Below are 21961 nucleotides of genomic sequence, written 5' to 3' on the forward strand. Positions count from 1 at the left end.
CTGTGACCCTGATGAGATAAATGAGAGCAGATAATGAGATGAGGAGATGAGTGGAGAAGGCAGATGGCTTGCCAATTACAGGCTGAAGAGAAGGAAAAGGATTCCCTTTGAATAAAAATTGAAGGATTGCTTAATATCTTGAACTTTTGAGACTTCACATATCTGTAGTGAGACTACTTACAATGACTGTAGGATTTTCTATTGCCTGAGTGTGAGCAGAGGTATCATGGGGCTTCTGGAATTTTTACACAGTACATTTCCACCCACTAAATAATGTGTCCAGGGATTATAGAAAAAAACATAAAATCACATTGAATCATACCCCATGTGTGTTTAACATATAGGTTAGACAGTAATTAAAAGAAAACCTTGCTCAAACAGGCTTAAACAAAGCCTTAGTTATATGACTGGAGAATCCAGAGGTTGGGTTGACATGAGGTAAGGCTTGACCATTCAGTCCTTCTGTTAGTTCCTTTGTGGTCCTAAGATGTGTGCCAAAAGTACCCAAAGCTGCATACTTTCTGTTTCTTGTCTAGCTGAAAAGAGGGGTTTTTTGGTCCTAATATATTCAACAAAAGCAAATTGAAAGATTCAAATCCTAAGATTCACCCTGGTTCAAACCACCCATGAAACTGTGTCTGTGGCCATGGGGTAGATATGTTGATTGCTTAGTTTAGATCACATGCCAGAGGCTAGGGTCATCTACCCTGAAACCATACAGGCCCTAAAATCATTGCATTGGCAAGGGGGAAATGATTAATGAATTGCAGAGATGGAAAAGTACCTGTTTAAAATCTTTAATCTTCATAGCAACCTTGTGAATTAGGTTATATTATTACCCCATTTTTCAGATGAGAAAAATTTCCCAAGGACAAATAGCTTGTAAGTGGTGATTTGAGAATGAAATCCAGGTCATTCTAACTTTGTACCTCAAAGTCATTCTATTTTACTGTCCCACCTATGTAGCACAAATTAAACATATAAAAGTTATCTAATCTATACCAGGAAAGGATTTTAAGTTTTGTCTTCCATAACTTCCAGGTAGTAGAAGAACCATAACTTTTCAGGGAAGCTTAAAAGTCTTGAGATGAAAATAACTTTCTCTTCCAGAAACCAAAAATCTTATCAATCATACATAAGAAGAGTTTTACTTGAGTTTTTGAAAACTTTAAAAAGGTTCTTTCATTCTTTTTATGGAAAAATCAGAAGAAATATATGTACCTTGAGAGCAAAGCTCCTGTTGATTTTGAAATTATCTAATATCCCAAATGCTACATGTAACATTTGTGCCTTTTTTTTTTTTTAACCTAAACTGCATATGGCAAGGTGTAAAGCTTAGGAAATCGAGGAAAAGAGAGGATCCTAACAGCCAAATTGACTGGAGAATTCAAGAGCTGTTAGCATTGTGAATGGAAGCTATTACGTGAAAAAATATTGCTGTAGGAGGTTTAGACTGGGACATTAAAACAAATCGTTGTCCTGGGCATTGGAGTTAAGTAAGGGGGCATGATAATGAAGTTTCATTGTCTTGAATCTGTGGGAAATAGATATTCCAGGGCTATGAGCTCATAAGCATTAATGCTGTAGGACTGTACCTTGATAAGTCTCCTTTGGGGAAAAGGTAACTGAGCAAATTATGCTCGTGGTACATTGGCATATCTTATAACCCACTTCTTATTTTAGAAATGCTTAATATTATTAATTTACCTAAATGCCAGGGGAGACAGATGCTCAGAGATTTTCTAATTGCCCAAAGAGTTATATTCTAAAACTGGAAACCCCAGGTGGTCCCACCTCGATTCTGAATGGCAAGAGAGGAATCTTGCTGCTGTTCTCACATGTTGCCCAGCAGAGCTGGGAAAGGCTGAAATGCTTGGTCATTTTTTCCAACCAGCTCTCGCCTTGCTTCTCAGGAACCATGTCGGACAAGATTCAAATTGAGTGGCTGAATGATGACAGCAGGGGCTTCAGAAAAATCAGGATGGATTCTTTTATATTTAACAATCTCCCTTCTCACAGCGAGGTTTCTGAATTGACACTGAAGCAGGGGTGGGGGAGTCTCTAAGAAAAATAGAACCCCAAAAGCTTATCTTAATCAAATTGTGTTCAAGAGGAATGTCATTTCTTATTTTTTTAAATCTATATTTTAGATTTAAAATCTATTGATTAAATAAATAAATAAATAGATTTAAAATCTATAGATTCCCATCTATATTTTCACTTTATTCATGTTATTACAAATGCTGTTAATGTGAATTTGGGAAACTGATGAAGTAATAGATTTTAAATTCTGTGGAAAATGTAGGTTTTGTTCTGCTTGTATAGGCAGCTTGCAGTCATCCCAAAATGTCAAAGTCTTAGGGAACTCAAAGTCTTTAGGGCCTTTAAAAGTAATATCCTTTTAGGGACATAGACATATTTACTGAAATACATAACACAGAAAATAAAGTTCTTTGCCTTGCTTTACACCCTGGAGTGTGATAAATTTTGTGGGCTGTAGACTAAGCCAGTTCCCTTGTTTCTCAGAGGATTTAGTTCAGTACCAGAATGTCATTGTGATTTTAGTACTTGATATTTTGGCCTTTGGAATGAACATTTGTTTTGTAGAGTATGTGATGTAAACTCCTCTGAAATGTTATTAATACCTTTTAAACATTTCCTATAATTATTTCAATAACTCTAAGGAAAATTCCTGTTTTAAAAGATCACCTTTCTGGTGAGGGACAATTTATAGCTGATGTGTAACTCAACAAGAAGTCAAGAGAGCAATCACCAAGAGGAATGAGATAGTCAGTTTCTCCAGACTAACACATAAAAGGATTTCTTGGGAACTAAACTCAGCAGTAAAAGAACACAGGATTAGTCACACTAAATTGGATGCACCAGTCCCACCATTCTTTCTCCTGAGGGGAAATGCCCAGTGTTTTCTAAGAAAATAGGAAGGCCTCAGGATATATCTCAGGATATATTCCACCAGTTGTTTCCTTAAAGGGAAAAGATTATTTGAAAAAGTTTTGGGTGGGAACATGGGGAGGCAAATGGAAAAAAAAATGTACTGAGTCATCAAGTCCCCATAATCGGATAATTTCTAGTTTTTATGGCTATGAATATTAGGACAAGGAATGGTCAAATCCTCATTTGTTTTTAGATATAGAAATTATCACTCTTTTTTCCCCATAATTTCAGGAAATATTTCAATAGGAAATGCCTCTCCATTTTCATCAGCTATTAAAATGTAATGGGGAGTTGCTATTCAGTGGGCCCAAAGTTTGTTATACAAGATAAATAAGTTCTAGAGATCTGCTATACAACATTGCACCTATAGTTAACAGCGCTATATTGTACACTTAAAATGTTAGAGGGTGGATATCATGTTAAATGTTCTTACCACACTTAGGAAGGAAAGATGGACAGAAGGGAGGAAGGAAGGAGGGAAGGAAGGAGGGAGGGAAGGAGGTACGGAAGGAAGGAGGGAGGGAGAGAAGGAAGGAAAAAAGGGAAAGAGGGAGGGAGGAAGGAAAGAAGGAAGGACGGAAGGAAGGAAGGAAAGAAGGAAGTCAGGGACAGAGGTAGGGAAATCAATAGCAACAATAACAACAAAAGTAATGTTCTAGCAAATGAAGCCCTCACATTTTTAGAGGCAATGCTAGTTTGGCAGAATTGGGTACAGAGTTGGTTTGGAGCCACTTTGATTCCATCTTCTCTCCAGTTCGGGGGTTTCACTAGGTCCATTGGTAATCCATGTTGGCACTGGGAAGAACTTCACAAAAGCTACCAGTGAAGAGATTGGACCCTACCCCCACTTTTATATGTAATTCAAAAGAAAAGTTTTGTTTTAATAAAGACACTACTTAAAGTGATGTGGAAATGAAAATAGTTTCCTTCTAGATGCTTTTCAGTTTGCAAAATTCTGGATACATTCATCAAAGAGGAACTGGCCTCTTTTTGATTTCATTGCATACCTCCTTGCTTTATTGAGTCCTGTGACTAGCATGCCCATTGGGAAAGACAGCATGGGCCTTATGCACAGCAGCTTCTATTGCATTTTCCTTTGATCTTCTTCTAGATCCCAAAGCCATTTTCAAAAAATCAGAGCTGACATGTGCTTTGCAAAAATTTCTTTGTCTCTCTTTGTGGTTACTTGTTTAATTTCTAAAGCAAATACATTTCTCAACTGCATTTTAATTTTTCTGGTCATTTCTGTTTTTATTTTCTACTGTACAAATTCATACAAAACTTGGCAATGCAATATTCCTTTAATAAAATGGGCTCCACAAAAATGTTTGCCATAAATCACTGCCTTCTCAATGCCACTAAGTGGAAAGGATTTTATAAGCCTCTCTGGTTTTAGGTGAATCAAACAAGAAATTTGGGATTTATTGTTTTCTGAAATTCTTGATCATCTATATCCCTTCATGTAAAGTCATTTTCTCTTTCCTACTATTAAATATTCCACCATCTCCCCTTTCCTTTGCCCAGGTGCACTAGGTGAAGCTAAATATGTTCTTTACTGCTGACCTCAGTTCTTTGATATGATTTTGCCGTGTCAGTTCTTACTGTGTGCCAAATACTTTCACTCTTCAAAATGGCTTGGGGTATTAGGAATTTGCACTCAGTGACATCTCTAGTGATTTTGATTTTTTTTAGGCCATCAATCCATATTTTTTTCTTCAATACCAAATATGTAAAAATTTTAAGGGTAGTCTTGTTTTGTTTTAACCGTATAATTTTTTGCGCTCTCTACTTTCCCTGGTCATATCTTCAAAGAAACATCAAAGTGGAAAGAAGAATTGGAGGAGCAATCAGTCCTCACCAAAGACAAGAAAGTCAGATATTAATTCACAGTACAGAGGTTTAAAGATGACAGAGATGCCTTGAATACTTAGGTAGGAGTCACTTTAACAACTGTGTGAACTTTAACAACCGAAGGCCCCAAGGAAAGAATCTGATGTGTGATGTAAAAGGAAGACAGCGAAATGCACTAAAGTCAAAAGTCCAAGTTTGATAATCTTGGAACCAAGAGAAATTGTAGGAAGCTTCCAGAATCCTATGAAACTCAAATTTTCACAGATGAAAAAGATTTCCAAGAAATCCTCACAGAATTCCTTTTTCATGAATTGACCTTTTATTTATGAAAATATAATTAATTTTAGACCAAGAGTAATCCAAAGATTCTTTTGGAGCAGCTTGAGAGATTCAGATATGCTCGGGAAATAATTTATAAACTCCACTCCCACATATAGTCACTACACCAATTCCTTCCTGGTTTCCCCTAATGAGAATCAAGGGATAATTCTTTCATGGTGTTGCCAGGGACATGAGCACTGAGGGACCAGAAATATAGGAGGAAATGACTATCCCAGTGTCTGTACTGCCATCACTAGAGATTTATTTCTCTGAGACATGAGACCTTTTTTTCAAATCCTGAAATATTAGACTTGAAAGGAATATTAGAAATAAGACCAATTCCACTGTCTTATAGCTGAATAAACTGAGGTATAGAATAACCAATTTGTTCAAAGTTACAATTAGTGTGTTATTATCTGGGACTAGAAATGAATTCTTTTTTAAGCCATTACAATTGGTTACAACTGAAATCTAGCCCAAAGGAAATTTGCCGAAAGAATCCTAAGTATCTTAGCCTGGGTTCCCTCAAAAGCAGAGCCTGAACAAAGGATTCCTTACATTTAGCAGGGAATATGATGCCAGGGAACTGGGGTATGGGGTGGAGGGAGAGAAACAAAGAAGGAGGAAAAGCCAATTGGAGGAAGAGCTTGACCACCCTAACTTGCACCAGGGGATCAGGTGACTAGTGTTCAACCTCCCTGAAACCCTTATGAAATACACAGGGACAAAGAAGAAAGCCTTTATCCATTGGCTTCTACTGGTCGATGGTGGTTCCAAGAGCATGAAGTCTCTTGGAGTTCCATATTGTGCATACAGAAGTATGGAACAGCTTCCCACACTATGGCACCACAGAAGCCCCTAGATAGGAAATTATAAGGACAGTTTGGACCTTCTGTGAGCTGCTGTCTCAGTGTACCATCAGAGAGTTGATGGAAGCCTGCACCAAACCAGTGGTCACAGGACGGCCACAGAGGTTAGGTCAGGAGAATTCTGAAGGGCAACATAAGAGGTCTCTTCTGAATTCTCAAGAAGAATAAAAACAGCTGTGGGAAGGGCAGGAAAACTGCTTGACTCCCCTCCTTCACCGCCCCTCCCAATAAATCTTGTAGAATCAGCATCTCTAATGTTTCCCGAACTCTTTATGTCTTTGGTCTCTGTGCATCAGTGTCATTCTTCTTTCTCCTGGTAGGCTAGCTTTCTCCTTATGATGTAAATGTGACCATCAACACTTACCAAGTTTAATATCTTACATCTTTAATCCAAGAGAAACTATTCTGCCTCTCTGTCCCAAGTTTAAACATCCCAAGGATGGGATACTGGCCTTACCAAGGACAAATGCCAACTCCTGGATTAGAAGGCAGGATCGTAGGGGACACAGGAAATGTGTGTGTGTGTCGGGGGGAAGGCACTTGCCATAGAAATAGATGCGGTCTGTGGTAGGTGGATGAAGCAGTACATTCCCACTAAATCAATCTGGCATTTTTCCTTTTATGGGTTTTCTATTAAATGAGACCATACTTAAAGGAGTAATACTGAATTAACATTTTAGTGCATATTCTTCGAGCTTTAGTGCACATTCTTCCACTCTGAGACAGTGGAAATGGGAGCCAGGATAGATGCCTAGAAAGGGGGAGATGATGTCACAATAGGAGATAGGACCATTTTCCTGTTTGACAGTTAATCCTAGGATTATTCCTGGATTTAGCCTCCTTAAAAACTATGAAGATGTAGGCAATTCAGTGCAATATTAGGTATAGATATATATTTTAAACCATTGGCTAATACTTTTATAAAAAGAAGAATTCCTGAAGATTTTTTCTTTCAGTGCATTTTTACTTATTGAGGTTATTTTCCTCTTAAAATGGAACTCACCAGAGATGACAAGAGGGAATTAAATATGACAAAAATGTTGGTTTACATCCTCTCATCAGAAAATGAAAAGTCAAATGGAGATTTTCAGCACTTGATGTATTTAGAATCCTTGCTATCCCCAAATAATAGCTAATATCCTTTGAATACTTACCACGGGGTCAGGCCATGCGCTCCATGTTTTATGTGTGTTTATTTACTCAATCCTCAGAACTTCCCTGTGAGATAGATGCTATTCCCCTCCAGTTTTTCCCAGTTGGATGAATAGGAACAAAGAGAAATGATATGCTCTAGTTTTAATAGCTAATAAGTGGTAGACCTGGGATTCAAACCCAGGCAGTCTGGTCCCCTGGTCTATTTCTTTAGCCCATTAGCTATGTTTCCTTACTGAGAACTTTAAAGAGACTGCACTGAACCACTACGCTAAAATGGAAAAATGCTCCTCAACTGGGTTTTTAACTGCAGACTTCTTTTTTTGTTTTTCTGAATTATCTCGACTTCTGTGTCTCCAATGATATTTACATAAAATTGACATCTGTTAGGAATGTCATGTTGATACGTGCCCTTTCCAAATTCTTTGAAGTACATTGTGGTATTATCATTTGCCATATTTTTCACAGAGATGAATACCATAAAATAAACTTTTGACAAATTAAATAAAAAAATAAAATTAATTAACAACAGTAAACTTGACAATTAATTATAATCAAAGTACATGGGAAAATATTAAAATATTTCCTGCCTGAACATAAGTAGATATGAGAACCTTAAATATACTAATACTCATAAAATACTCCTCATACCTTGTTAGATATTAGATATTGATCCTCTTGAGATCATTATATTCAAGTACTGCCTGTTAAATTGAGAACTACAATTCCATGAGATATCCCAAGGGGAGCAGCATAAATTTAACCACTCATTCATCGGAAAAAACAAACTATTGTGGGCCTCCTTAACTTTTATTAATGACTAAATAATGTATTTATGTACATATGTATGTGCGTGTATGTATGTTTAGTGGAAAAAGGTTTCCCCTTTTCTTTCAAGTTTCCCTTCCCACCCCTGCCTCCTGGAAACACTGGTCTCCAGGAGGAGTCCAGTATTTCCATGCATCATCACCAGCCCATATTTACTGAGCACACTGTGTTCAGGCAGTGGCAGTGGTAGAAGCTGGAGCTACATCAGATTATGTGCCACAGTGTCTGTCTTACAAGCTAAATGTGGAGACAACCTACATGCAAAAAGATAAACAACTAAAATGATAATCACATGCTGAGTTCCAAATGAAGGATGCTCATGAGAAGAGTTATGAAAAGTCATGGAAGGACAGATTGCTGCGGACTAGAGTGATTAAGTATTGGGGGTGGGATGTTAGCAGTAGAGATGGGAAAGGGGGGCTCTAAATCCCTAATTTTAGGGTCTTCCTAACTATGTGAATGTTTTCCCTAGGAGAATGTTGTCTGAATTTTAAACATTCTTTGGAATCCAATGTTTTGGGGAGATTTTGAGGTTGAAGTTGTTAAATTATCATAGTTTTGTGCCAAATTTGGCATTATCAGAGTTGAAATGAAAGTATTTAATTTTAAAAGAAGATTTTATTTTTGGTAGCAAAGTGGGAGCAACTTATTACAGGTTGTTCCTTGCAACATAGCACAAGAGGAGCAAAGAGAGAAAGCTAATGAAGCAAAAATATCCTTTATTAGTGAGTGCTATAAGAGCTGAGTGGCAAACTGTAGTCCACTTTTTGTAGTTACGATGAAAATTAATGGAAAAACTGGAATATGTAGCTTTGCTCTAGAAAGTGAGTGGTGAAACAGTGATAGTGGTAATTACTGGAATGTACTAGATGTGTCTTATGTCATCTGCTGTACCTACAACTGATCATATCACCTTGACCATCACTTTTCTTTTAGCTTGGGTGGAAGTTGAGGAAGGAGGTTAGAGCAAGGATCTGATTGGCAAAGAGCTGCCCAGATGCAATGAGGGAATTTGCTCTTTTATAATTGTAAAAAACAATCTAAAAATAAAATTCTACATGTGCCTAGTTAATGCTACTATCATTTTACCTCAGAAAACTACACATATTAATTAAAGTAAATGCTATGTTCCTATCCAACAATCTTAAATAAATAGAAGTTTATTTATCTCTAATGTAACAGGCCAGTTTAGAACAATGGGGTAGCTGTGCTCCACAAACTTTTGGGGACTCATATTCCTTTCATCTTGGTCTCCACCATCATTTACAAAGTTGAAGTTTGGGTTGCTGGCTCATAAACAGTCCTGCTTGTGGAAATAAGAACCAAGGTCCAGGAGACGCTGCTTGTCTTCAAGTCAGAGACAATTTAGATTTAGATAGCTCTCTCTCTCTCCCTCTCTCTCTGCATCCATTCTTCCGTACTCCCATCGCCCCAACAAATCCTCTTTGAGCACTGAATATGTGCCAAGTATTGTTCTAGGTGTTGGAGAAATAGCTTATGAATAAAAAGATAAAAATATTTTTGCCCTAGTGTAGATTCTTTCCTAGGGAGGGGAAACACCTAGTAAGCAATTATGGAGAGAAGTGAAATATTTTGATGAATATACATGCCATGGAAAAAAAGCAGGAGGGGGAAATAGGGAATGCCAGGGACAGTGTGTTATTTTAGAGTGGTCAGGCAAGGCCTCACTGATAGATTTTTAAGCAGAGATCTGAGGGAGGAAAAGGAGTTGCCATTCAGATATCTGGTGGAAGGCCATTCCAGGCAAAGGGAATAGTCAGTACAAAGTTCCTGAGATGGCACCATGCTTTCTGGTTATGTATCAAGGGGCCAATAAGACTGGAGAACAATAAGCAGGGAGCAGAACAATAAGAGGTTAAAGTCAGAGAAGTAACCAAGAGGCCAGCTCATTTAGAACCTTATAGGCACCTTGATAGAGGCTTTTCTCTGAGTAAGGGATGTGCTCTAATTGCTCTGTTGAGAATATACTACATGACTGAGTGCAGGAAGACTGGTTAGGAGGCAAGGTCAGTAATCCAGGTGAGAGATGATGGTGCCTTGGACCAAGATGACAGTGGTGGAGATGTAATTAGATTCTGATGAGTGGGTTTTGACTGTTATTTGAATATAAAGACACAGAATTTTCTGATGGATTGGATTTGGGGTATAAGAAAGAGGAATCAAGGTTTCTAACCTTGAAAAAAAAAGTTTCTAAGCTGAAAAGAGAGAAGGACAGATGGGGAAGACTGTGGGAGGATCAGGAGTGAAAAGGGAGGTTCAGTTGTCCAGTCTTAGACAATCATGTGGAGAGGTCAGGTAGCCAATTGGATATATAATCTAAGTTCATGGAACGTATCTGGACTGCAGTTGCAATTTGTGCATCATTGGTGTATCAAATGTATTAAATCCATGAGTCTAAATAAGATGGTCCAGAACACATAGAGAAAGAAAAAATGTATCTTTTTGAATACTATAGAAATAGTAACTATCTAAAACTATCAGGCTTGAGAGAACACTCACTTCAGTTTTCAGAAGTACTTAATAAAATTTGGATTAATTTCAGCCAATGACTGTTTATGCTAGATCCTGAGGGTTCAGTATGAACAAGATATGTCCCAGTATTTTAGGAATTTGCAGTCCAATGACAAGACAAAGTTATTAAGTTTTTCTCTAATTCATTAACTATATTCTAAAACTTAGGTCAGGAACTGTGGCTGAGAGAGGTTTGGGGGGAAATTCTCATTCATCATATTTTGTATGAATACCACGACTAAAAGCAACCTAAAATTATGGCAGAAAAGGCATTAGCTAGAAATGTTAAGCATATGTAACAGGGATAGTATTGTTTTAAAATATCACTGCACTTTTCCTCTTTTGCATTTTCATATACAAGACTTTCCTTCTATTCATCCAGAAACATTGATTTTTATCTAGAAATATTAGGCATGGAATAGGCAGAATGTGAAGAGAAATAAAGAGCCAACATTCGGCATTTTCTCTACCAAAGTAGAACTTTTGAGTACCTAGTTATAAAACCATCTTAAAGGCCAGAAAAGCCTTGGTGGTCACTTGGAGGGGGGGGGTGCATTTTCTAAATTTGTTGAGCTCCCAGCTTTACCACATGCCATGAATATGATGTAAGGGAAGATACTGCTACATGGTGAAAATCCAACTCACAGAGTATTGGAGAGACTACAAGAGAGAGAAATTAAAGCATTCAGTGGGACACATGCATCCAGGCTTTCCATTGCAGGCCAAACCTAGGGAGTAGCATTGAGTGAAGGTGGGGAGGTGGGAACATCCAGAGAGAAATGAAGAAATCTTAATATATCTATGCTAGTGGCTATTTTCTTAGAACTGGCCAATGGGAGGGTACAAAGCTTTAGGAGAAGCCAGACATTTATTCAGAACCATTTTCAACCATAGGCATGGTAGAAGGCAGGTTTATTTAAATGGACACTAGATACAATCCAGGTTTCTCATAGCTGCACATAGCATGCAGATAATTCAGAAGTATCCATTGGCCTTGGTGAGGAGAGTGTGGGGCTTGAAAGAAGAGGTACCAAAGTATAGAGTATTAGAGACCAGAAGTGAATGGATAGGACCATGAATATCATCCATGGAAACATGATGTTTCATGTGCCTCAAGAGATATGGCAAAGGGCCTTATAGACTGAACCAGATTACCCTGGATAAGCCACCCCTTAACAGAATCCTTTCAAGATCCAGGGTACAGCACAAGGGACTGTAACTGCAGATCCATTACTTTTCCCCTCTTCCCCAATCCCCACAAAGGAACATAATTTACCTCCTATATACCCTAGTGCTACCCTGGGATAATTCAGGACTAAAAGAAGACCTCTGAAAGACCAAGCATGTTTCCCCATATAGACCACTTTGAAATGAAAGATAATGTTAAACTGGAAGATAGTAAGAGATACTATTTCTCACATATATAACTTACAGAGTGGGTGTTCAAAAGTAAGATTAACTCACTTATGGGAAATGACTACACATTTCAAAAATACATTAGTCATTTGGGTTAATGAGCATCTTTTAAACATATAAAATGAAAAGCTTAATTTTCTTTGCACATTTGAATAATATAGTGACCTATCTATTAAGTAAGAACCACTAGTCAAGGAAGGAGACTCAGAACACAGAGAAGGAGGACAGGGTAGCCTATGCCAGATAAGAAGAAAGGGAAGGCTCCTTTCCACTTGGAATGAGCGCTGACTACAGCGACTGATGGTTCATGCTTGTGACTAGTAGGTTCCTGGTCAAAACTACACCCGATTGTATATATTGGTATGTAAAAATATGCACAATATATTAAGCGGAAAAAGCAAGCTACAAAACAACATATGTGGTATGACTTCATTTATGTGAAAGGAAGTATTGAAACCAAATACATACATACATAATATGCTTTTTAAAAAAAACCACACCCAATTGAGTTAATAATGGAATCCACAAACTTCAAAATTTCAATATAAGCAACAGTGTCACATACTTCTTTCCACTTGCAGATTCCATGCATGAGGAGCACCTCTGTTGCTCGCAGTGGTCAACTAATCCAGTTGGAGATGATCCAGCCTTTGCACGGTCAACAGTAAGTCAGCTCCAACCCAGCAAGTAGTTGTCTGCCCTTCTGCCTCTCTTCCTAGCTCCCTTCTTATTTATTTTTTAAATTATTTTTTATTTATTATTGAAGTATAATTGACATACAATATTTGTTTACGTTGACTTGACAACTCTACGTATTACTCACTGCTAACCATGACAAGCACAGTCACAACCTGTCACCATACATTATTACAATAGCACTGACTATATTCTGCATGTGGGACTTTTCATCTCTGTGACTTATTTATTTTATAACTGAAAGTTTTACCTTTTAATCTCCTTGACCTATTTTGTCCATCCCCCAACCTACCTCCTCTCTGGCAACCACCAGTTTGTTCTCTATATTTTTGAGTCAGCTTGCTTGGGTTTTTGTTTCTTCATTTGTTTTATTTTTTTAGACTCCACATGTAAGTGAAATCATATGGTATTTGTCTTTCTCTGCCTGACTGCACTTAGCATTCTGCCCTCAAGATCCATCTATGTTGTCACAAATGCCAAGATTTCATTCTTTTTTATGGCTGAATAATATGTCATATATATAATGACATATTATTAATATATATATATTCCACATCTTCTTTATCCATTCATCATCCATCAGTGGACCCTTAGGTTGCTTCTATATCTTGGCTATTGTACACAGTGCTGCAATAAACATAGAAGTGCATATGTCATTTTGAATTAGTGTTTTTGTTTTTCTTTGGGTAAATACCCAGTAGTGGAATTACTGGATCGTATGGCATTTGTATTTTTAAGTTTTGGAGACAACTCCATACTGTTTTCCACAATGGTTGTACCAACTTACATTCCTACCAACAGTGCCCGAGGGTTCCTTTTGCTCCACATACTTGCCAACACTTGTTATTTCTGGTTGTTTTAATACTAGCCATTCCAGCTGGTATGAGGAGATATCTCATTATGGTTTTAATCTGCATTTCTTTGATGATTAGTGATGATGAGCATCTTTTCGTGTGACTGTTGGCCATCTGTATGTCTTCTTTGGGAACATGTCTATTCAGGTCCTCTGTCCATTTTTTTTTTTTTTTATCAGATATCTTTGTTTTGATGTTGAGTTGTTTAAGTTCCTTCTGTATTTTGGATATTAACTCCTTATCAGATATATAATTTGCAATATCTTCTCCCATTCACTATGTTGCCTTTTAATTTTGTTGATGGTTTCCTTTACTTTGCAAAAGCTTTTTATTTTGGTGTAGTGCCAACAGTTTATTTTTGCTTTTATTTCCCTTGCCTGAGAAAATACATCCATAAATATGGTGCTGAGGCCAATGTCCAAGAGGTTACTGTCTATGTTTTCCTTTAAGAGCTTTATAGTTTCAGGTCTCACATTTAGGTCCTTAATCTATTTTGAATTTATTTTTGTGTATGGTGTAAGAAAATGGTCCAACTTCTTTCTTTTGCATGTAGCTGTGCAGTTTTCCCAGCTATTTATTGGAGAGACTGTCTTTTCCCCATTATAAATTCTTGCCTCCTTGTTGTAGATTAATTGACCATATAAGCATGGGTTTATTTCTGGGCTCTATATCCTGTTCTATTGATCTTTGTGTCTATTTTTGTGCCACTCCCATAGTGTTTTGATTAGTATAGCTTTATAGTGTATCTTGAAATCTGGGACTGTGATACTTCCAGCTTTGTTCTTTGTCAAGATTGCTTTGACTATTTGAAGTCTTTTGTGATTCCATACAAATTTTAGGATTATTTGTTCCAGTTTTGTGAAAAATGCTACTGGTATTTTGATAGGAATTTTATTGAATTTACAGATCACTTGGGGTACTTAACAATATTAATTCTCCCAACCCATGAGCATTGGCATATCTTTTCAGTTATTTGTGTCTTCTTCAGTTTCTTTCATCTTATAGTATTATGTCTTAATGTCATGGTTTTCACCCTGCTCTCTTCTATTCTGGTAAAAATAAGAAGGGAAAGAAAGAAACAATAAACACAATTTAGAAAAAGTTACATCCTCTGCCTTTATTCTGTTTGTTTTTAACTTGCCTTAGAATAAAACTAAGAAAGTTAAGAACTTTAATCCAAGCTTTGACATTCAAATCCAAGTTAGGGAACTTTTCAGAAATAGGGTACCAAGTTGCTGACTTTTAGCATGCCAGAGGAGAATCAGGGGAGTACTGTAGAGAAATTCTCCCTGAACAAAATCTATCTGCCCATTTAACATATAAGAGATTCATTTGTGTCACTAAACTCCTTTTAAAAATAGAAAATATTTATTAGGGGAATTACACATTTTCACTGCCCAGTGGAAAAAAAGCATGAGACTGATACATTTTCTGGTAATATCTAGCATTGCCACACTAGTATAATGAGGGAATTTTGACTGTGGTGATAGATGGGAGTAAAGGAGCACATCTGTTTGTGGTAGGGAGTAGGGAGGAGTGGTGGATACTATGGGTCTCTTTGACCTGCTCTGAGGAATCACTGACCAAATGGAGCCATTGGTTAATAGGGGAACTAAGAGACAGGAGAGTTTTTAGGGAGATTGAAGTGGTTCAAAGGCAATTGTGTTATATTCTGTGGTTGTTCTAGGTCATCCTCAGGAGGATAACTCTTCATGTCACAGGAAGCCACAGGAAACATACTTTTGTAATTAGTTTATCTAAAATGCTAGAAACTGCCCAAAGTTCTTTTTTAATTTCCCTGTAATATGGAAATCATAGGAATAGTTGAATAATTTCCATTATATTCTGTTTATAATGTGAAGTTCATGATCTTCCTTAATTTCTATCTCAACATTGATATGAGAGTGCTGGTTATTCTCCCCAGAGGTGTTCTTATTAAGTAGAGGAACAGAACTGGAGAGAGACTTGTTTCTGGAACATGAGGAAGAATTAAGAGAAGACTATGGGGCAGGTTTCAAAATGTTGTGTGAGTCACTTTAACTGGACTCAGTTAAGTTTCAGGGTCCTTGCTTCTTGTGTTGGGTTGTGTTTTATTTTAGGGCAGTATGCCCAGTTTGAGAAAGAATTCAGAAAAGCATTCTGAGAAGAAAAAGAGTTTCCTTAGGGAATAGGAGAATATAGATTTTAATCATTTATTGGAACAACCACCTTGAAATGGCCTTAATTTCTAAACCAAAGCAGCTGAAAATTGTCAAGACTAATTTAGCTAAAATTGACTTCTGAGCACAATAGTAAAACACACAGGGACACCTGGGTAACTCAGTTGGTTAAGCGTCTGCCTTTGGCTCAGGTCATGATCCCAGGGTCCTGGGATCGAGTCCCGCATCAGGCTCCCTGCTCAGTGAGGAGCCTGCTTCTTCCTCCTCCTGCTACTCTTTCTCCCTGTCTGACAAATAAATAAATAAATAAATAAAATCTTTAAACACACACACACAATTATAGTCAGAGAATTGATATGTGTTTTGCATTGTCATTTCTTTCTTCACTATTTTGTTATATCCTTATTGCATGCCAGTTCTGGAGAAGGTCAGGAAAGGTCAACGTTAACTTTGCAATGGTAGAGATGGTGGAATTTTGCATGAGCATGTGTACGCATGCACGGGCCCTGTAGATGAGAAATAGAATTACATGATCTCTATGCTCAGGTGGAGTCTCATGACTCATCACTCTGTATCCAAATCAGCCCCCAGACACACAAGGGTTCCTGCAAATCTTGGAAATCTTTCTCTAATACTTACCCCTGACCTCCTATTTAGGTTACTGTATGTAGCACCCTTCTGTTTCAGAAACAAATCGTTTTCTATTATAATCTAGAAATACCCTGGTCCCTAAACGAACCTGAGATTTGGGCTATTCAGCAAAATTTTTATTTGCAAAGCACATGCCTGCTAGCCTGTGGGATTGCAGTTGCTATTCATATGAATGTTGGCAACATTTCATTGTGGGGTCAATTATGGTCATTTACCGTGATGACATAGTAACAACTGCAAAAATGTGAAAGCTAAAGTAGGGTTATTATTACTGTTTGTAAAGTCTGTGTCCCAGATGTTCCTGCCAGGAGAGAGAAGAGCTGGAGTGCAGAGATAGCTGACAATCGTGCTAACCATTCAAATCACCAGCGGACTGAACAATTTGCAAGACCAGGATGTAACAAGAGGGATGTAACAAGAGGCTCAAGCTGGCATTCAGGTTACACCACCTCCCTCACCTTGAGCTGCAAGCTTTTTCCTTCCCCGCGTGTCTTGCAGAAACACTCCCACCTCCGCACCCCTGCACTGTATCCCACCCCTGCACTGTATCCCCAGGCTGAAAGAAAAGGAAGAAATACAGGCAGAGCATTTGCCCAGAGAGATGGGCCAACAGCCAGTGTCACCCTCTGATATATAACTGAGGAGGAATTTATTTCCAACTAGTAGAGGATTGGGGGGCTCATAAAACTGTATAGCTTCAACCCTATGAAATAAGGTTAGTAAAATACATAAACTCTGATACAGCACTGTGAAGTATGCCTCTAGTCACCTGCAATTCACCAACCACTTCATGATAGATATTCCCAACACCTGGCTGTTCCTCGTCAGCTGTGACCAGTGTGTGCCTTTTAGCAATGCCCGCCCTCCTCCCCTCCCCCCCCCCTTTCTCGCGCTGGGCAGAGGTCTGGTGCGGGGGTAGCAGTAGGCTTGCTGATTGCAGGGATGCTTGGGAGACCCTGCGGCAAGGCTCTTGAGTGATAACACTCCGATAGCAAGCACCAGCATGAGACAAAAGCACAGTACTTGTCGAAGGAAAAATACAACCGCAGTTGAATAGACGAACAGGTAATAGAAAAAAAACCTAGCTCTAAAAAAAAAAAAAAATCAGCTCTGATGATGCCTGTTTTTTAATAGTGAAAAAAATCACAGTAGGCAGAAACTCCATTTTTTTTTTAACACTTCATACTTCTGTCAGTGTGATGTTGAACAAGTGCCATTAATCAAGAGTGCTTTTATTCATTAGGCACAGTGATGTACTTCAATTGTTACTTTAGTATCATTGTTCAGAGCGTCTGGAAGAGCTTTAAAGCAGAAGGAAAGAATTTACAGCTATAGTTTACAGCTAGGACTGTAAAAGAACTTTCTTACTATTAACCCACTGTTAAACGTGGTAATAATAGTAATAATACCTTGTATTTATACAATGACTGTCTTGTGAGAAACTCAAAGTACTCAACAAACAGTAGTATATTCGCTGTCAACAACATCCTTTTGAAGAAAGCTAGAGGGAGGTATTATTATCCTTGTTGCTATCAGGCCAATAATATGCTCTTTATGTTTACAGTTGTCTCTGATGTGTGCTGCAGGGGAGGTGACAGATGGGAAGGGAAGATGGGGAGATGGTGTAGGAGTGGTGGTGGTAGGAGTCAATTGAAGAGTTCTGTGCAGCTTTTGAAGAACTAAGCCAAAATCAATCCTTTGCTGTGTAGTGGTTGTGAGGGATTTGGATAAATATGATGGTAAAACTAGTTTCTCTGGGTATTGGAAGTTAATTATAGTATATTGTAATCGGAATGCACTAACTAAGGAAATGTGCTTGATGTACTCAGACTGCTGGGAGGAGGAAGGGCCCCTCAGGTCTAGGGCAAGGGCTCTGACACCCCAGCGGGATGGGAGGGTCACCCTCCTCCGAGTGGCTGGTTCTGCCCTGCCCAGCGTCCCGCAGCTGATTGGACCAGGACTGGACAATCAGATTCCTTCTCTCTGGCATTTGGAAATGGATCTGGGGGACTCTGGTGAATCTGATGGATTCCTGAACTCCAGAGTGACTGAAAGCCAGGCCTGTGATGACTCTATTTGGCCCATGTGAGGAAGCAACGGAAAAAAGGGAGAGAGAACACTGGTTCTGGATGGATGTTCTGTTTCTGTCCCAGTCAGGGCCATAGCAGGCTCTGTGGTCTGTACCCAGTTCTCTCCAATGAATTATCCATTCAGCTTAAGTGTGTTTTTCTGTTTCTTCCTAGACAAACATATGGTCTCTAACTAAGATAGAGAATGTCCCAAAGTAATTGTACTCAGAAGATTTTGTAAGGGTAAAGGACCCTCAGTGTATTTTATTTGGAGGACCATTGGCCCCCACACATCTAATAGCTTTTGTAGGGAGTTCAGCCCAGCAGAGAACATTTAGTGAAGTTTATAAGTCAACTCTGAAGAGAGTGATTTTTTGTGTGTGCTTTATTAGCCTGATTCCCTTTCTTCAATCCTGTTTTGCTTATTTATTTCCACCGTCTGCAAATTAGTGGATTTTTTTTTCACAAAGCAACAACTTGAAAGGACTTAGAGAAGATTGACCTGTATTTGTGAATCACTTTGATCCAATAAGACAGAGACAACAAAAATCTCAACACTTGATACTTGGACCAGACTTTCCTGTCTGAGGGAAACACCAGAAGTCTGCTGAGAGGAAAATACTCCAATGCAATATTGCACCCCAAAATTCTTGGTCTCCTGCCCAAGACAAAGAAGGCACATTCCAAATCTGTTCCTCTGCACATCTTTTTTTTTTTTTTTTTAAGATTTTATTTATTTATTTGACAGAGAGAGAGAGATAGCGAGAGCAGGAACACAAGCAGGGGGAGTGGGAGAGGGAGAAGCAGGCTTCCTGCCGAGCAGGGAGCCCGATGTGGGACTCGATCCCAGGACCCTGGGATCATGACCTGAGCTGAAGGCAGACGCTTAACGACTGAGCCACCCAGGCGCCCTGCACATCTCTTATTCTTGAAGCATTTTCATATTTACATCTGTAAAACAGGATAGAACAATAAGCATAGATGCTCAGAGCAGAAAAACAGCAGTACTCATAACAATAAGTAAGCAATAAAGTGCCAATTATAGATTTCTACAAGATAGTGGACCTGCCAAAACAATGACCCTGGGGGTTTTCTTAGAGGCTGCTCCAGGTGGGCCAAAGACCAGAGTGATGTAGGCCTTCCCAGCTTTTTAAAACAATGACTTTGGATAGGTTATGGAAGCTTTCTGAGGCTATTTCCTGTCTTCCTTGCTTGTAAAATGGAGTTAACAATAACTACTATGTAGGCTTGCAACAATGATACAAAATGATGTATATCAAATACCAGGCACTTGGTTGCAGAAGGAAAGGGAGTTCTGCATATTTTGGGGGGGGGGGGTTATGACATAAACTTCACTACCATGACTCAGATACCTCGATGATTAAATGATGACACTGAGCTTCAGCATACATTTTCCCTAGATATTTTTTATATATGAAATTTAATGATTAAGCCCCAAAAGAGATTCAAGGGAAATTAGGTGACCCTGTGTATTGTTACTAAAATAACGAAAGTATTTGATAAGGTTGTTTCAACCTGTAATCCCTCAGCATGAAAACTGGTGGTACTAAGAATATCATGACTTAATGAACAGTAGAGGGACTTCTCTGCACACTCATTTTGGAGAGCTCCACTTGCTGCACAATTAAAATCATACTTTAGGAGGAGAGAGGTTGCTGCCATCCTTGAGCAAAGCAGCTGTGTTCTGAAGTGGCTTTAGTGGGTTACACATGCTAACAATTCAAAGGGTCTCCCAACGGACTAAAAGTTCCAGCAGAATAAAGCCTTCTGTCCTTAGTGCTGCAACCATTCAAGTTCTTAATCAAGGAGCTTGAAATATTATAGGATGTGACTTTTTTTATACTAGAAATGACATAATTCTTTAACATGAATTCTTTAACATGAATTCTTTAGCATGAATCTGAAGTTATTCCTATTTCCAGAAAGTTCACTGTTTCACTGATCTAGAGCCCAATTTCCCAGGGAAAGCCTGAAAGAGCAATCTCTTTAGGACTTTCGATGGAATTTTGTAACTTCCATCATTTATTCCACTTATTCAAGAAAATCTAAAAAAATACCTACTGTTTTTCAAGTAGTGATGATGCAATGCTGAGCAAAGCAGCCTTAGTCCTGTCCTGGAGTGAGGGATCTCCCTGAGTCTGTCATTTCAGCCTCTGATCTCTGATCTCACCTCTAACAATCTGTAATTTCCACCCCGAGCTTCAATTTCCCCTTTTGCTTGTGGGCCAGTGTACTTTCTTGTGGGAAATCATTGTATTTAGGAAAATTCTAAACCCCTTAGCAAAGAATACAGGGCTATTTATGATATGGCCCCAACTTAAATCTTGTAGATGCCTTCTTCCAACCCCACAATAATCAAACTTAACTCCTTGCAGTTCTCCCCGGTGAGCCCCCTGCTCTTTTCTTCACCCCCCGATCCCTCTATTGGCTGTTCATGACCTGTATGAGATGTAATTGCTTCCCAGGAGTTCATTTGTGACACCGTAGGATGAGCAAAAGGAATCTGATACTGAATCAATGTACCTATGAAGGGATCACCTGGGATGAAAGGACCTCAAGAAGTCTTAAGGGAACCACATAAAGGCGGGGTGGGGGGGACAGAAGGAAGCCTTTGATGAGTCTCCATGTCAGCTGTGTCATCATGAGTCAAGGTGGGAGTCTAGTCAGTGAGGAAGATGATCCAGCCTGGCAGAACCAGTTGTTAGCATTGCCCACTCCAGGGCAGGGTTGCTCTTGATGACTGCAGCAGGAGAGAGGCCAAGTCCTCTAAACCAGAAGCTGAGCTCAGCGATAGGTCAGAGAGAACCAGCAGTGACGTTAACATGGAAACATGAACCCCTCTCCTGCTGCCGTGAAATTGCAAAACCTTCTTTATGACCACATATCACATGACTGGGGAAGTCATGAAAAGAAGAGAACACAGAGGCATCTGAGTAGTAACTCTTCCCAAACAGCATTTATCTAGTGTGTAGTCAGAAAAGATTGAGTTACGCTAAATTAGCAAGTTAATTTTTAAAAATGGTTTTGCTACTGAGTGAAAACAGAGGTACCAGAACATGATGCAATCAGCTAAATAACAGGTGTGCGCATGTGTGTGCGCACGTGCATGCACAGTGCAGGGTATCTGAGTCAATTTTGACTCTACTCTTCATTTCCTTTTATCCTACTCATTTGGGCTTAGCTCATGCTCTGTAGTATTGTTTTCCATCCCTTGGCTTACCCTCCAAATAGATTTTAAACTTTTTTGTCAATGACTTTGTTTTACCTCTTGATATCCTCAGATTCTGATGATGTCCTATATAAAGTAGGCTCTCAATATAATAATAAGTCTGGTTGTATCGTGTCATTATTGCACTAACTGAAGGCCATATGACACACCAGTCTGTGAGAGTGGAGAAAGACCCAGAATGGGTGTGACTGCATTTGTATCTCCAATTTGAGGAAGTTTTCTTGAGGGAGGTGAGTCTTGAATAAAAGGAATAAAGATGCTGGGGAAAATAAGGCTGTCCATGATAGAATGCTAGTTCATGAGAAGCCTGACACCAGGGAAAGGGTGAACGTCCATGGGGACTAGCTTGGAGATCAAA

General features: G+C 38.8%; 2 long non-coding RNA genes across 5 annotated transcripts in view; one reads left to right on the top strand and one right to left on the bottom strand.

Annotated features, from left to right (window-relative positions):
- The window catches only part of LOC118538319 (uncharacterized), a 373755-nt gene that overhangs the window by 241246 nt on the left and 110548 nt on the right, over positions 1–21961 (top strand). For all 4 annotated transcript variants that reach the window (XR_013445723.1, XR_013445725.1, XR_013445724.1 and 1 more), the window contains one exon: positions 12506–12588. This is a non-coding gene — a long non-coding RNA (uncharacterized LOC118538319). The remainder of the gene's footprint in view (positions 1–12505; positions 12589–21961) is intronic.
- LOC144381117 (uncharacterized) overlaps positions 19263–21961 on the bottom strand; it is a 125123-nt gene continuing 122424 nt past the window's right edge. The window contains exon 5 of the long non-coding RNA XR_013445727.1: positions 19263–19304. This is a non-coding gene — a long non-coding RNA (uncharacterized LOC144381117). The remainder of the gene's footprint in view (positions 19305–21961) is intronic.

This window comes from Halichoerus grypus, chromosome 2 (genome assembly GCF_964656455.1).
Source record: "Halichoerus grypus chromosome 2, mHalGry1.hap1.1, whole genome shotgun sequence".
NCBI classification, from domain to species: Eukaryota; Metazoa; Chordata; class Mammalia; order Carnivora; family Phocidae; genus Halichoerus; species Halichoerus grypus.